The following is a 16,235-nucleotide window of genomic DNA, read 5'->3' on the forward strand; positions in this document are numbered from 1 at the left end:
CAGAGTGCAAATGAAAGAAGATACTATTTACTGAACAGTTATTATGTCCCAGGAACATGGCTAATTGCTTTATAGTCATTATTTTATTTAATTATCATAGGAACTTTTATGAGGTAGGTGAGATTATTGCCATTTCATGCATAAACGAAGCTACAATAAATTGAATACCTTTGTTGATTGAGTAAAAGTAGGAGAAGTATACAAATATGCCAAAGATTGAAAGAGACAGATATCATCCAGGTTCCTCTGACTCCATGAAACCTCTCTGCTTCTGGGATGATAGGCATCAGAAATACTGGATATAAATTTGGATACATGCATAGGAATACTGGATAATAAAAGATTAAGATTTCATGCACATTAAGACTTCTGGATCAAGATGGCAATATATGAGGCTCTGCATTTTGCTCCTGCCACAGGTGCACAGTTATGCACAGAACAATTCTTCCTCAGAGAAATCCAGAAACTAGCTGGATAGCTACTACACATCGGTAACTGAGAAAATATACACGTTGAAATGGATAGAGAAGGCTGAGACACACCCTCACCATAAACCCCAGACCTGGCATAACAACATACAAAATGAAGGGACCCCTAACTCCAAGATTCTCCCTGAGGAGTGATTGGTTTGGACACCACAATTAGTATTCCAAAATTTTAAGTGTAAAAATATAGAACTTTTATATGCATTCAAAATTAATTTGTTAACATCTTAAAATAGACAAAATATTTAAAAAGTGTGCTTCTATACACTAGCTACAAAGTATTAGAAGAGAAATTAAGAAAACAATCTGATTTACAATAGAATCAAAAAGAATAATATACTTAGGAATAAATTTAACCAAGTTGATGAAAGATCTGTACACTGAAAACTGTAAAACGTTGATGCAAGAAGTTGAAGACACACAAAAAATGGAAAGATATTCCCTGTTTATGGATTGGAAGAATTGGTATTACTAAAATGTTCATACTACCCAAAGCAAGCTACAGATTCTATGCAACACTTATCAAAATGCCCAAGGGATTTTTCAGAGATATAGAACAAATAATCCTAATATCCATATAGAACCACAAAAGACCCCAAATAGCCAAAGCAATCTTGAGAAGAGAGAACAAAGCTGGAAGCATCACACTTCCTGATTTCAAACTATATTACAAAGGTATAGTAATCAAAACAGTATGGTATTGACATAAAAATTGGCACATAGACCAAGAGAACAGAATAGAAAGCCAAGAAATAAATCCACACAAATATATTCAATTAATTTTTGACAAAGAATCAAGAATATACAATGCAGAAAGGATAGTCTCTTCAATAAATGGGGTTGGAAAAACTGGATAGCCATAGGCAAAATAATGATGCTGGACCCCTATTTTACACCATCACAACAATCAACTCAAAATGGATTAAAGACTTGAACATAAGACCTAAAACTGTAAAACTCCTGGAAGACATAGTGGGTAAGCTCCTTGACATTGGTCTTGACAATCATTTTTTAAAAAATTTTGACACAAAGACAACAAAAACAAAAATAGATAAATGGGATGACATCAAACTAAAATGCTTCTGCACAGCAAAGGAAAACATCAGCGAAATGAAAAGGCAACCTATAGAATGGGAGAATATGTTTGTAAATCACATATTGGTTAAAGGATTAATATCCAAAATATATAAGAAACTCATATAATGCAATAGCAAAAAAAAAAAAGAAACCCAATAACTCAATTAAATATGGGCAAAAAATGTGTTAGGCATTTCTCCAAAGAAGCTGTACAAATGGCTAACAGGTATATTAAAATGTGCTCAGCATCACTAATCATCACAGAAATGCAAGCCAACACTACAAAGAGCTATTGCCTCACACCTGTTAATATGTCTATTATCAAAAAGAGAAGATAACAAATGCAGCAAAGATGTAAAGAAAAGGGAAACCTTGTGCACTGTTGGTGGGAATGTAAACCAGTACAACCACTTTGGATAACAGTATGGAGGTTTTTCAAGAACTTCAAATAGAACTATCATATGATCCAGCAATCGAAATCTGGGTAAATATTCAAAGGAAATGAAACCGTTATTTGAAGAGATATCTGCACTCCCATGTTTGTTAGGCACAATAGGCAAGGTATGAAAACAATGTTAAGTGTCCATGAATAGCTGATTGGATAAAGAAAATATGGTGTCCATATATACAGTGGAATAATATTGAGCCTTAAAAAAGAAGGAAATCCTGTCATTTGTGACAACACTGATGAAACTGGAGGACCTTTGGCTAAGTGAAATAAGCCAGACTGAAAGACAGATGTACATATCACTTATATGTGGATTCTAAAAAAATTTCAATTAAAAAGTTGAGCTCATAGAAACAGAGAGTAGAATGGTGGTTGCCAGAGCCCTGGAGGGTTAGGGTCTGGGGGGAGGGGAGTGGGAAAAATAGGGAGAGGCTGAAAAATGGTACAAACTTTCAGTTATAAGTTGAATAAGTTCGAGGAATCTAATATATAACATGGTGAATATAATTGATAATTCTGTACTGTATAATTAAAATTTGTAAAAGAAACACTTGTGTTTCGCTAAGTCCACCCCCAACAAAAAAGTTAATATGTAAGGTGATGGATATGTTAATTAACTCCATAGTGTTAATAAACTCCATAAATTTGAATCTTTTCAAAATGGTTATGTATATCAAATCATCACACTGTACACTTTAAATATATTACAGAGTTTTTGATCAATTATACCTCAATAAAGCTGAAAAAAATATATACCTGTTAATACTGATGAAATAGATTGTAAATGGAATAAAAACTCAGATATTATAGATGCTTTGTTTTAGAGGGACATAAATCAATAGTGAATTGTCTGTTCTAATTATGTGATCAAACCCAAGATTCCTTTGAAAGTTAATGAGACACTATTATTCATTACCCAAAGACAGCAGAGTTAAACTGGTGCTATGCCAGGCAAATGGGATGTATGGTGGATACTAAGGGTCAGTGAAATCCCGGTATTATGCACAAAACACATAATTTAATAAAGTCTAATAAAGTTTATTTTTTCTGAAAAATCCACAGTGAAACATTTGAAAAGTATTTCTGGTGATAAAAGTTAAACATCTATTACTAGAAATAAATATTTCAGTTTTTAGAGGAAGGGAATACCAGATAAGCTTGCATATCAGTTTCTTAAAAAATATTTAAACAAAAATATAATTTTAATAAGATTTCTAGTCTTAACACTAATAATCAAATTTGATTCTGTTTCGTAATTTAGGACTGCACATCCATCCCTTGTATGAATGAAGGCTTCTGTCAGAAGGCAGCCCATGGCTTTACTTGCATTTGCCCAAATAGTACATATTGTGAAGTAAATGTTAGCAGTTGTACTGAGCATGAACTGAATGTGGTCCTCTGCCTTAACGGAGGGATATGTGTTGATGGACCTGGACACACTTTTTATTGCAGGTCAGTATTTATTTATCCACAAACAACTACACATGTATTTATGAAAACTTGTAAACATCCCTCTAATAATGCACTCTGAAATGCAGAAACTAAGTTTTAAGTAAGTTTTTGTCTTTAGAAATGTAATCCCAAATTTGAAATCAATTCTAAAAAAAAGCATTGCTTGTATATTTTACCAAATACCATGTATTCATATCAACCCCAAGTCAAACTCCCAAATTTAATCAACCCTTATTTTGTAACTTTCATATCTCCTCTCTTTCCCAGAACTGGGTTCTTATTCCCTTTCTTAAATATTACACCATATGAATGGTTTACAAATAGTTCATATCTATAGCATGTTTCTTAACCAGAGATTCATTTACCTTCTAAGATCTTAACAATTATATATTTTTTTAATTTTAGATATATAAAAACAAATTAATCTGTCACTGTATTTTTAAACCAATTATTATTTAAGGTATATTTTAAAATACCTAGGAGATGAATTTTCATTATCTTTGTTATTTATGATTATGTAATATATATAATTGGTTGGTCATTTGAGAATTTAGTCATTATCTTTTCAATTTGTAAAATATTAATTGAACCCAGGTGTGTAAAAACACCCTCACTTTACCTCTTTTCTTCTGTCAGTCTCATTTGTGAGAAGTTGAGGTTAAGTTAAAAACTGTGAGCAACTGTGTCTCTGTCAAAATATCTTAAATTACTGAAAGGTTGACCATGTACTGTATTTTGCAACATAATTATTCAATAGTAAAGTTTATTATTATTTCTATATTTTACCAGTTATTTCTCTTTAAATTATTAATATAATCTGCCTTATATTCAATACTGCCACTTCCATAATTTTTTGTTCAATATCTACGCTGTGTTCTTGGCCTTTTATTTATTTTAAACCCTGCTGTATCATTTTATTTGGGCTGTATTTCTAACAAGGCACACATAGATGTTAATGTCACATAAACCTAAGATTATTATCTTTCTTTTAGCATATGCACACAGTATTTATTACTATGACACAGGTTTTCTTTGTTACATATTGCCTGATGTGCCATTTTCATTACTAATGTGTGTGTGCATGTGTGTGTGTGCGTTACCTTGTATTTTGTATTTTTGAGCTTGGATTTTGCTTATTTTACTCTGGTGGTTTATAAAGTATATAAAGTAAACATATTTCTAATATCAAGGCTAATTTCAAATAATGAAATTATACAAATGATCACTTGGCCACAGCAAGCTCCCTCCAGGTTATAACCTAATCAGCACCTGGATTAAGTCAGCAACAGTACACTGACCATTTATCCTCAATAAATATGTTACAAATCAAGATTCCATTCATGGAAACCCATTATGTTAAATTGAAAAATTAGAAATAAGTGAACCTAAAGCTAAAAATGTACGTTTTTACAACATAAGTAGTATTTGTTAAATCAAGCTCTATAAAAGCTACTCTATCATTGTTCCTTTGGGGGGATATTATCCATGGCTAGTTAGGCTGACTTGCTTAAGGTGTGAAGTTGACAGAATTCAGAATGAAGACACTTGCCTCTTCTCCTGGGCATCTCCCAGGGGCAAGTGTCAGCATTCATTATTGCTACACTGTTATTCAAATACATTTAAAAGAGTCATCTGTTTTCAAAATTTTCACTGCTGATTCAAGCTGTGTGTAATCCCCTGAAAGTCTGTGAAAGGTAAGTGCCTGGGGAGGTGCAGATTTTAGGGGACTTGCACAGTGACTGGGTGGAGCCATCAGAGGTGGTTCCAGGTTAGCACAGTCTTCAGACAGTCTCTTTACAAAAGAAAACTCATACACTATGGGAAGGAGAGTTTTGAATGTTAAGTCATCAGATTTGTATGTGGGTTAAGAATTAGCTTTTGATATAGTTATTTAAACCATAATAAAATAATGATTTTTTTACTTTAATAATATATCAAATTTATTGTTTTTATCCCTATTTTGCATTCTTCAAATTGAATTTAAAGAATCTTACTCTTAAAAATGTGATCAACTATATATATTTTTTGTCTTCTCTATGCTCATTTTCCTTCAACGTTTATATAATTCAGAATTAACGTCTTGGTTCTCACTGCTGGTTTATTTGTTAATCAGCTCACAAAATTTTGTTTGATTTTAATTGGGAAAATAGTTATCCAAACCTATAAATTTTCACTTTAAGAATATTTATCATGAAGTCTTTTTTGTTTTGGTTTGGTTTGGTTTGGTTTTGTTTTTGAATTTTTTTTTTTTTTGTGGTACATGGGCCTCTCACTGCTGTGGCCTCTCCCATTGCGGAGAACCGGCTCCGGATGTGCAGGCTCAGCGGCCATGGCTCACAGGCCCAGCGGCTCCACGGCATGTGGGATCTTCCCGGACTGGGGCACAAACCCATGTCCCCTGCATCGGCAGGCGGACTCTCAACCTCTGCGCCACGAGGGAAGCCTGTGAAGTCTTTTTTTGATGTAAACTTCCTTATTAAAATATTTCAGCCCTCAATGATCTGTAGAATATTCTGTACGATTGGTTCCCTAGTGATTTTAGGAGAACAAATTTTCTTACAATTGAAATCTCATGTTTGTAATTACATCTGAAAAAAAGAGTGTATTACCATTTCAAATTTCCTGGTAAATCTGAAAATGTCGACCTAAAATATCTTGTGATTTTGGCTTTACATATGAATTAGAACTTGGTGAAGTTCACACTTCTTAGAGCTTATGTTGACTGAGGATTATGCATTTGATGCTTTACTTTGCTTTCATCTCTGTCACTGCAGAAAATACAACAGAGAATGGCGTACTTTCAATAACATTATGTTTTATGAATGTAATTGATTCATTTCCTTCTTGGAAGCTGACATGGTTTTTAACTTCTTTAATTAAAAAAGGTTTGTGAAATATTTATCCCAATGACTGGCAAGTTGAGAACTTACAATTTAATCCCTTTCCCTTTTATCCTTGATGTTTAAGCATTTAATTGGAATATGCCATGTTATATATTTTTCATTTATTCATGTTTGGAAAGTTTTCTTGTATTATTCCTCTATTATTCTTTTGTGCATTAATACTGGTTCACTAATTCTTCAGGTACTAATATTGGTTACATATTGCAAATCACAAATTTAAAACTGGTTTTCATGCATTTCATTCTTTTTCTTTTTTGTATCTTTTTAAAAAATTTCTGTTCAATTCTAATATTTACTTCTCAACCTCTTATCTGTCTTTCTGAATTTTTTTCTTATGAGAATATTATTTATTTTCTTTTATTTTTCAGTGTATGTGAACTCTTAAATAGGTATTTTATTCCATTGTAAATGTAATGCCCACTTAACAAACCATATTATTATTTTCTGTTTATAAAGTAATTTATTTCAAGTGTTCAATTTTTCAGTCATCATTACAGAATTTTTTAAGTTGATTCAGAGTCTCAGTTACTAACATTTGTATGCCTGCTTTATTGCTGTTATCCAGATGTCTCGTAAGACCACTTTCATATCCCAACTATAGTGGCCAGATTCTTCTTCCTTGAATCAATCCTGTGTCTACCAGACACTTGTAAGTGAGAGGCCTGACCAGTTAAGGCCTGGAGAGGAAGCTCTGAGAAGAGGTGCACCTGAGGGAGCCTATTCCATTACATGTGCCATGGCTGCTTAGACCTAGGGTGAAATTGCTGAGCATGAAGTGTCCATTTAAACATCTCCACGTTACTATTCTGATTTTAATTACTGGGCTTCTCCAGGTCCAAGGTGTGTCAGATTTCTAGTGTGTTCATCACTGATTTTTCTCATGAAGACGTTTGATTATTTTAGATTATTTTGTAATTGCAAAAATGATGTATAATGAGTAGCTAGTATTAATTTATCTTCCTGAAGTAGTATAGTAGTTAAATTCTGAAAGGCATAGACAGTCTTTCAATAGAAAAGAAAAGAATGAAAAAAGAAAAAGGATTACTTAAACCTGAAGACAGTAAAATGAATAAGCCAGTGATATATAGCTAGTTTCCTCATTACTGTGAACAAATAATATAGGTGATAGTGCTTTGAATACTGACATAAGTAAGTTAACCATTTCAAGCAAAATAAGTTAACATTAGTTTTAGATAAACCATTACTGAGCTCTTAGGTGCATAGTAATATTAAATGTTCAAGTAAATTCTATATCCGTACTTTGGAGATCATTTCTGGAGAAATGAAAGGGCATTTCAAACAAAAACTTATTTTTACTAATATATGTGTTAGGCAGTTCAGACTCTTCAGTGAGTAAATTTATATTGCCCAATGAAGAGATATCAAATTAGCAACATGAATGTTTAAAATACAGAGAAAAACATGATTGACAACTGATGACATTTAAAAAACTTTTTGCAATTCACACACTATATTTGTTATCTAAAATAAATGAAAATATATTTTTGTTCAGAAAATACAATATCTTAAGATTGCATTTCTAGTCTTAAATGCAAATGGGTGTTTCTTATTTACTCATTGAATTTTAGGGCTGAAGAAGATTATAGAGATAGATGAAGACACAAAGGCCTGAGGTTTATACTCTGTCAACTGTCTACAGTCACGATTACTGGGAAAGTACATACTAGAATCCAATGCATTACTCTTTTATTTTTATTAAAGTACTTTTTAATTTAAAATACAAAATATAAAAGATACAGTAAAAATATATGGTAAAAAAAAAGAAGAAACATACATAGTCAGATATCATTACTATTCTCTAGATGCAGTTAGACGTCTGTTTTGTACCTTACATCCTGGTACAAAGTTTAAAAACATTAATGACTTTGCTCAGTTTAATAATAACTACTTTCAGAAGTCCATAAGTATTATTAACCATGTGTAACAGTTTAATAGCATTTTAATGTGTTCAAGTTTTATTAAAACATAAAAACTATGTTGAAATTACACTAAAATACAGATTAGAATCACACAGCAGGGGACTATAGAAAGAAGTAAAGACAATATACATAACTTATTTCTCTGGCACCATGTAGATTGTAAAGAATATAGCAAATAATTTATAGCAAAGCACTTAGATACAAAGGTACTTGGTTTTGTTTTTAATATGTGAAATCCTATTGCAAGCATTTTTTCCTTTGGAGTTCTCTGCCTCTGGCTTTGTAGAGCCCCCTCCCTCCTACATGACTTCCCACCCTCTAGCTGCAAATGTCCCTTTACTCTGATGCTTTCTTCCAAATCCAACTCTCCTTGGTCATAACCTCCATATTCTTGAAGTATTTCACATTCTTTCCCTTCTCATTCACCTAAGCATCATTACACTTTCTTCCATGAAGTGAGCATAATTCATATCAATACTGACTGTATTATGTTAAAAGGTTGGTAAACAACGTTTAATTCCTCACATTAGTATCTTTCCTTTTACAAAACAATCAATAACATCAGTGAAAACTAGTGAATTATTAATTATAGGACCTCAGCAACCATAATGTACTGTTAAGTGAAACATCTGAGATAAGTAAGACTTCCTGAATCCACTCGTATTATCCTTGAGGAAGGATATTTGATACTTCTCTATATGCTTGGATAGAAAAAATCAGGGATGAAAGCTCAGAGATGGTAGGTAACTAGTGAAGGTTACAGGGTAAGGGTATTTATTCAACAATAACTCTTTTTCAACAATAATCAATCACATTTGCTGCAAGTTAATTTGATTTATAACTTGGAATGAAATATCTGTATTTTAACAGCCACAGTTAGATGATTTTCCAGTACATAGATATTATGTTTTCAAAAATATTAGCTGAACCATGTAATGCTTTAAATTTAAACTGTTTTTAATTATCTCACTCCAAAAAAATAAAACTTTGATCAAGAATCAAAAAATAAATTAATAAGAAAAATCCATTTATGAGAAAAATAAATTACATTATTTTGCCTTATCAAATATTGCAAGGGATAGGATAATAAGCAGGACCGACTTTTCTTAGGAAGCCTACTGTATGGACATTACATTTGATATTTTAGCACATGGCTTAAGAACGTGAAGAGACTCAGTTTTTTAAATTTGATGGTTTTGATTGTTATACATAAAATGCTTTAATACAATATAATTTTACATTAAATATATATTTTATTAATCAAATTAGTAGATATTTTGCTATATTAAAATGTAGGATATATTTCCTTAACATTCATTTTCAATTTTATTTCACAAAATAAAATTGACTCCTTTTGATGACTCTGTGAACAATCACAACACTTATAATAACCACTAAATATTTTTCTCTGCCTGTGCTTATAGACAATCACTGGAATTTCTAATTTCCTTGGGATATTTGTTATATTATACATTACACAATTTTTCTCCAAATGAAGTGAACTGCTAAGTCTTTAACACTTGATTACAGAATTTCCAAACATTATTAATAAATCACCCTAAAATATAAATTTACTAAATACACATCATAATAAAACATTAGAGTTACATTAAAATTTACATAACCTTTGTAATTGAATTTAAACATAATGCATTGCATTTTCTTCTCTGTTTAGTATTGTTATTATATATACTTTTCTTTTTCATTCCACAGGTAAATAAGTAAAACTCTATTATTAAACATTGAGTGTTTGTATTGTAGTTTACTTACAAAGTTTCTGGCAATAATACATAACCATATCATTACTTTTTAAAAGATAAACCTAGGTTATTTGAAACACAAAACAATGTCAAACACACCAAATGTGATGGTAAAAATCCAAAGAAAACTGAAGTTTTTGTGTTAGAAAATTTAAATTAGTGACAGAGAAGGAATGCTTATTCCATATGAGAGTTATGATTCTATAAAATGCACATAGAGTTTGCTCTATTTCATCAAGATTTAAATATGTGAATTTTTATTCCACTTAGAGACACAATTAACATCACTTTAGTTTATTAATATCTGTATAAAATAAGATCACTCTCATTTAATCTAATAAGTACTAAATCTGGTATTAAAGAATATTAATAGTCTATTCTCATAAAATTATGAACTTTGGTGACTGCTATATTTTGCAGGCAAATATTCACTTAATTAAAAAAATAATATTAGAACTGGGGAAAACATGAATTTTATGATAAACTAATTATTATATAATTTAATTCAACAAGTATTTCTCGGAAAACCACTTGTACAAAACAACATCATTGAAGTTGGAATCTCAAAGTTTAAAAATCATAGCCTAATTTATATTTCCTTAAAGAAATTCCTATAAGTTATAAAGACTGTTGCAGAAGTTAGTATGTACGTGATAAGTTTTTGTAGGATGATTGTGCCATTTCAATCTTGAAAATTAGTTTTAACCTCAAATCACAGATGTGTAAATTCTTTGTGCATCTTGAAATATCTTTGAGAATATGCACCAGAATAGATAAATACAGAGATATAACCAGATTTCTTTCCTTAACATGAAGTAGAAATAGTCTTAAATTGGTTAACATATATAAAGTGTGTGTGTGTATATATATATATATATATATATATATATATATATATAGTCACTTGACATGGCTATGAAGTTCAAAAGAGCTGAAGAGGAGCATATATGTATCAGAACATAGTAATGTGAGATTCAGTATTTCTTGGAACCAGAAGAAAAGAGGAAGGGAAAATTAGACAATTTAACTGTATTAGAGAAATTTGTGACACTAATAATTCCATATTGATGATGGTCAGTTGGACCTTATGCTCAGAAAGTTAATGAATTTTATGCTTTTCTGCAGGAGGTAATATGAGAAAAATAGAAGAAAACAAAACCAAACCAAAAGAAAAAGGAAAAAAAGATTCACCATTTAAATTGTGGTCAAAAAAAGGGAATTGTTGGGCTTCCCTGATGGCGCAGTAGTTGAGAGTCTGCCTGCTGATGTGGGGGACACAGGTTCATACCCCGGTCTGGGAAGATCCCACATGCCATGTAGCAGCTGGGCCCGTGAGCCATGGCCACTGAGCCTGCACGTCCGGAGCCTGTGCTCCGCAATGGGAGCAGCCATGACAGTGAGAGGCCCATGTACCACGACCACCACCACCCCAAAAAAAAGGGAATTGTTGGGATTCCCCGGTCCAGGAGGATCCCACATGCTGCAGAGCAGCTGGGCCCATGAGCCATGGCCACTGAGCCTGTGCGTCCGGAGCCTGTGCTCCACAATGGGAGAGGCCATAGCAGTGAGAGGCCTGAGTACCGAAATAAAAAAAAAAAGAAGGAATTTTCATATACCACTCTTCTTATTTACTTATTTATGGAGTATAGTTGATTTACAATGTTGTGTTAGTTTTCCTTATACAGCAAAGTGAATCTGTTATACAAATACATATATCCACTCTTTTTTAGATCCTTTTCCCATATAGGCCATTACAGAGTATTGAGTACAGTGTCCTGTGCTATACAGTAGGTTCTTTTTATTTACCTATTATATATATAGTAGTGTGTATATGTGTGTATATGTCAATCCCAGTCTCCCATTTATCCTTCCCCCCCTTCCCAATGGTAACCGTAGGATTGTTTTCTACATCTGTAACTCTATTTCTGTTTTGTAAATAAGTTCATTTGTATCTTTTTTTTTAGATTCCACATATAAGTGATATCATAGAATATTTGTCCTTCTTTGTCTGACTTACTTCACAGAGTATGACAATCTCTAGGTCCATCCTGGTTGCTACAAATGGCATTATTTTATTTTTTTATGGCTAAGTAATATTCCATTGTACATGTGCCACATCTTCTTTATTCATTCCATGTCAATGGACATTTAGGCTGTTTCCATGTCTTTGCTATTGCAAATAGTGCTGCAATAAACATTGGGATGCATGTATCTTTTCGAATTATGGCTTTCTCCAGGTATATGTCCAGGAGTGGAATTGCTGGATCACATGGTAGTTGTATTATTACTTTGATAAGGAACCTCTGTACTGTTCTCCATAGCGTCTGTACCAATTTACATTCCCACCAAGAGCATAGGAGAGTTCCCTTGTCTCCATACCCTCTCTGGCATTTATAGTTTGTAAGTTTTTTGGTGATGGCATTCTGACAGTTGTGAGGTGATATCTCGTAGTTTTGATTTGCATTTCTCTAATAATTAGTGAAAAACATATTTTTATGTGCTTTTTGGCCATCTGTATGTCTTCTTTGGAGAAATGTCTACTTAGGTCTTCCACCCATTTTTTGATTGGGTGGTTTTTTTTTTTTGTTATTGAGCTGCATGAGCTGTTTATATATTTTGAAAATGAATCCTTTGTTGTTTCCTTTGGTTGTAAATATTTTCTCGCATTCTGTGGGTTGTCTTTTTTGTTTATGGTGTCCTTTGCTGTGCAAAATCTTTTGAGTTTAATTAGGTCCTATTTGTTTATTTCTGTTTTTATTTTCACTACTCTAGGAGGTGGGTCAAAAAAGATCTTACTCTGATTAGTGGCAGAGAGTGTTCTGCCTATGTTTTCTTCTAAGAGTTTTATAGTACCCAGCCTTACATTTAGGTCTTTAATCCACTTTGAGTTTACTTTTGTGTATGGTGTTAGGCAGTGTTTTAGTATCGTTCTTTTACATGTAGCTGTCCAGTTTTCCTAGCACCATTTATTGAAGAGATTGTCTTTTCTCCATTGTATATTCTTGCCTACTTTGTCAAAGATTAGTTGACCATAGGTATGTGAGTATTTCTCTGGACTATCTTGTTCCATTGATCTATGTCTCTGTTTTTGTGCTAGTACCATACTGTTTTGATGACTGTAGCTTTGTAGTATAGTCTGAAGTCAGGCAGCCTGATTACTCCAGCTCCATTTTTCTTTCCCAAGATTGCTTTGGCTATTCAGGGTCTTTTGTGTTTCCATACAAATTGTAAATTTTTGTTCTAATTCTGTGAAAAATGCCATTGGTAATTTGATAGGGATTGCATTGAATCTGTAGATTGCTTTGGGTAGTATAGTAATTTTGATAATGTTGATTCTTCCAATTCAAGAACATGGTATACCTCTCTCTCTGTTTGTGTCATCTTTGATTTATTTCATCAATAGCTTATAGTTTTCTGAGTACAGGTCTTTGTCTCCTTAGGTAGGTTTATTCCTAGGTATTTTACTCTTTTTGATGTGACATAAATTGGTTTGTTTCCTTAATTTCTCTTTCTGATCTTTTCCTCTGAATGTATAGGAATGCAAGAGATTTTTCTGTATCAATTTTGTATCCTGCAGATTTACCAAATTCACTGATAAGCTCTAGTACTTTTCTGGTAGTATCTTTAGGATTTTCCATGTATAGTATCATGTCATCTGCAAATGATGACAGTTTTACTTCTTTTTTCCAATTTGGATTCCTTTTATTTCTTTATCTTCTCTAATTGCTGTGGCTATGACTTCCAAAACTATGTTAAAGAAAAGTGGTGAGTGTGGACATACTTGTCTTATTTGGATCTTAGAGGAAATGTTTTCAGTTTTTCACTGTTGAGAATGACATTTGCTGTGGGTTTGTCATATATAGCCCTTATCACGTTGAGGAGGTTTCCTCTATGCCCACCTTCTGGAGAGTTTTTAATCATAATCGGTATTGAATTTTGTCAAAAACTTTTTCTGCATCTACTAAGATAATTATATGGTTTTTATTCTTCAGTTTGTTAATGTGGTGTATTGCACTGATTGATTTCTGTATATTAAAGAATCCTTTCATCCCTTGGATAAATCCCACTTGATCATGGTGTATGATCCCTCTAATGTGTTGTTTGATTATCTTTGCTAGTATTTGTTGAGAATTTTTGAATCTATGTACATCAGTGATACTGGCCTGTAACTTTCATTTTTTGTGATATCTTTACCTGGTTTTGGTATCAGGGTGATGGTGGCCTCATAGAATGAGCTTGGGAGTGTTTCTTCTTCTGAAATTTTTGGAAGAGTTTCAGAAGGATAGGTGTTACCTCTTCTTTAAATGTTTAATGGAATTTGTCTGTGAAGCCATCTGGTCCTGGACTTTGTTTGATGGAAGTTTTTAAATTTCAATTCCAGTACTTGAGATGGGTTTGTTAACATTTTCTGTCTCTTACTGGTTCAGTCTTAGAAGGTTTACCTTTCTAAGAATTTGTCCATTTTTTCTAGTTCGTCCATTTAATTGGCATATGGTTGCTTGTAGTAGTCTCTTATCACCTTTGAAGTTCTGTGGTGTCAATTGCAACTTCTCCTTTTTCATTTCTAATTATATTGATTTGAGTCCTCTCTCTTTTGTTCCTGATGAGACTGGCTAAAGTTTTATCAATTTTGTTTATCTTCTCAAAGAAGCATCTTTTAGTTTCATTGATCTTTGTTATTGTTTACTTCTTCTCTATTTCATTTATTTCTGCTCTGATATTTATGATTTCTTTCCTTCTATTAACTTTGGGTTTTATTTGTTTTTCTCTCTCTAGTTGCTTTAGATGTAAAGTTAGGTTGTTTATTTGAGATTTTTCTTGTTTCCTGAGGTAAGATTGTATTACTATAAGCATCCCTCTTAGAACTACTTTTGTTTCAACCCCAAGGTTTTGGATCATGGTGTTTTCATTTTCATTTGTTTCAAGGTATTTTTTGATTTCCTCTTTGATTTCTTCAGTGATCTATTGGTTGTTTAGTAACATATTGTTTATTTTCAACGTGTTTGTATTTTTTACAGTTTTTTTCTCCTTAATTAATTTGTAGTCTCATAGCATCATGGTCAGAAAAGATGCTTGGTATGATTTAAATTTTCTTAAATTTACTGAGGCTCAGGCTTCCCTGGTGGCTCAGTGGTTGAGAGTCTGTCTGCCAATGCAGGGGACATGGGTTCGTGCCCCAATCCTGGAAGATCCCACATGCCACAGAGAGGCTGGGCCCATGAGCCATGGCCGCTGAGCCTGTGTGTCTGGAACCTGTGCTCTGCAACAGGAGAGGGCACAACATCCAGAGGCCCATGTACCACCAAAAAAAAAAAAAAAAAAAAAAAAAAAATTTACTGAGGCTTGATTTTTGACTCAAGATGCTATCTACCCTAGAGAATGTTCCATGTGCACTTGAGAAGAAAGTATATTCTCTTGCTCTTGAATGGAATATCCTATAAATATCACTGAAGTCTATCTGGTCTAATGTGTCATTTAAGGCTTGTGTTTCCTTATCTATTTTCTGTTTGGATGATCTGTCTTTTGGTGTAATTGTGGTGTTGAAATCCCCCACTCTTATTGTGTTGGTGTTGATTTCCCCTTTTATGGCTGTTAGCATTTGCCTTATATATTGAGGTGCTCTTATGTTGTGGGCATATATATTTACAACTATTATATCTTCTTCTTGGATTGATCCCTTGATCATTATGTACTGTCCTTCCTTGTCTCTTGTAAACAGTTTTTATTTAAAAGTTTATTTTGTATGATATGAGTTTCCATTTGCATGTAATACCTGTATCCATCCCCTCACTCTCAGTCTCTATGTGTCCCTAGATTTGAAGTGGGTCTCTTGTAGACAGCATATACAGATCTTGTTTTTATATCCATTCAGCCAGTCTGTGTCTTTTGACTGGAGCATTTAATCCATTTTCATTTAAGGTAATTATTGACATGTATGTTCCTATTACCATTTTCTTAGTTGTTTTGGGTTTGTTCTTGTAGATCTTTTTTCTTACCTTCCTCTTTTGTTCTCTTCTCTTGTAATTTGATAACTATCTTTGGTGTTCTGTTTGGGCTGCTTCTTCTTTTTTTTGTGTGTATCTATTGTAGTTTTTTGGTTTGCTGTTCCCATGAGGTTTTGACATAGCAATCTGTATGTGTACACTTTGTTTTAAGTTCCTGGCTTCTTT

The sequence above is a fragment of the Lipotes vexillifer genome, unplaced genomic scaffold (assembly GCF_000442215.2).
Source record: "Lipotes vexillifer unplaced genomic scaffold, Lipotes_vexillifer_v1.1 scaffold1455, whole genome shotgun sequence".
In the NCBI taxonomy this organism is placed as follows: domain Eukaryota; kingdom Metazoa; phylum Chordata; class Mammalia; order Artiodactyla; family Lipotidae; genus Lipotes; species Lipotes vexillifer.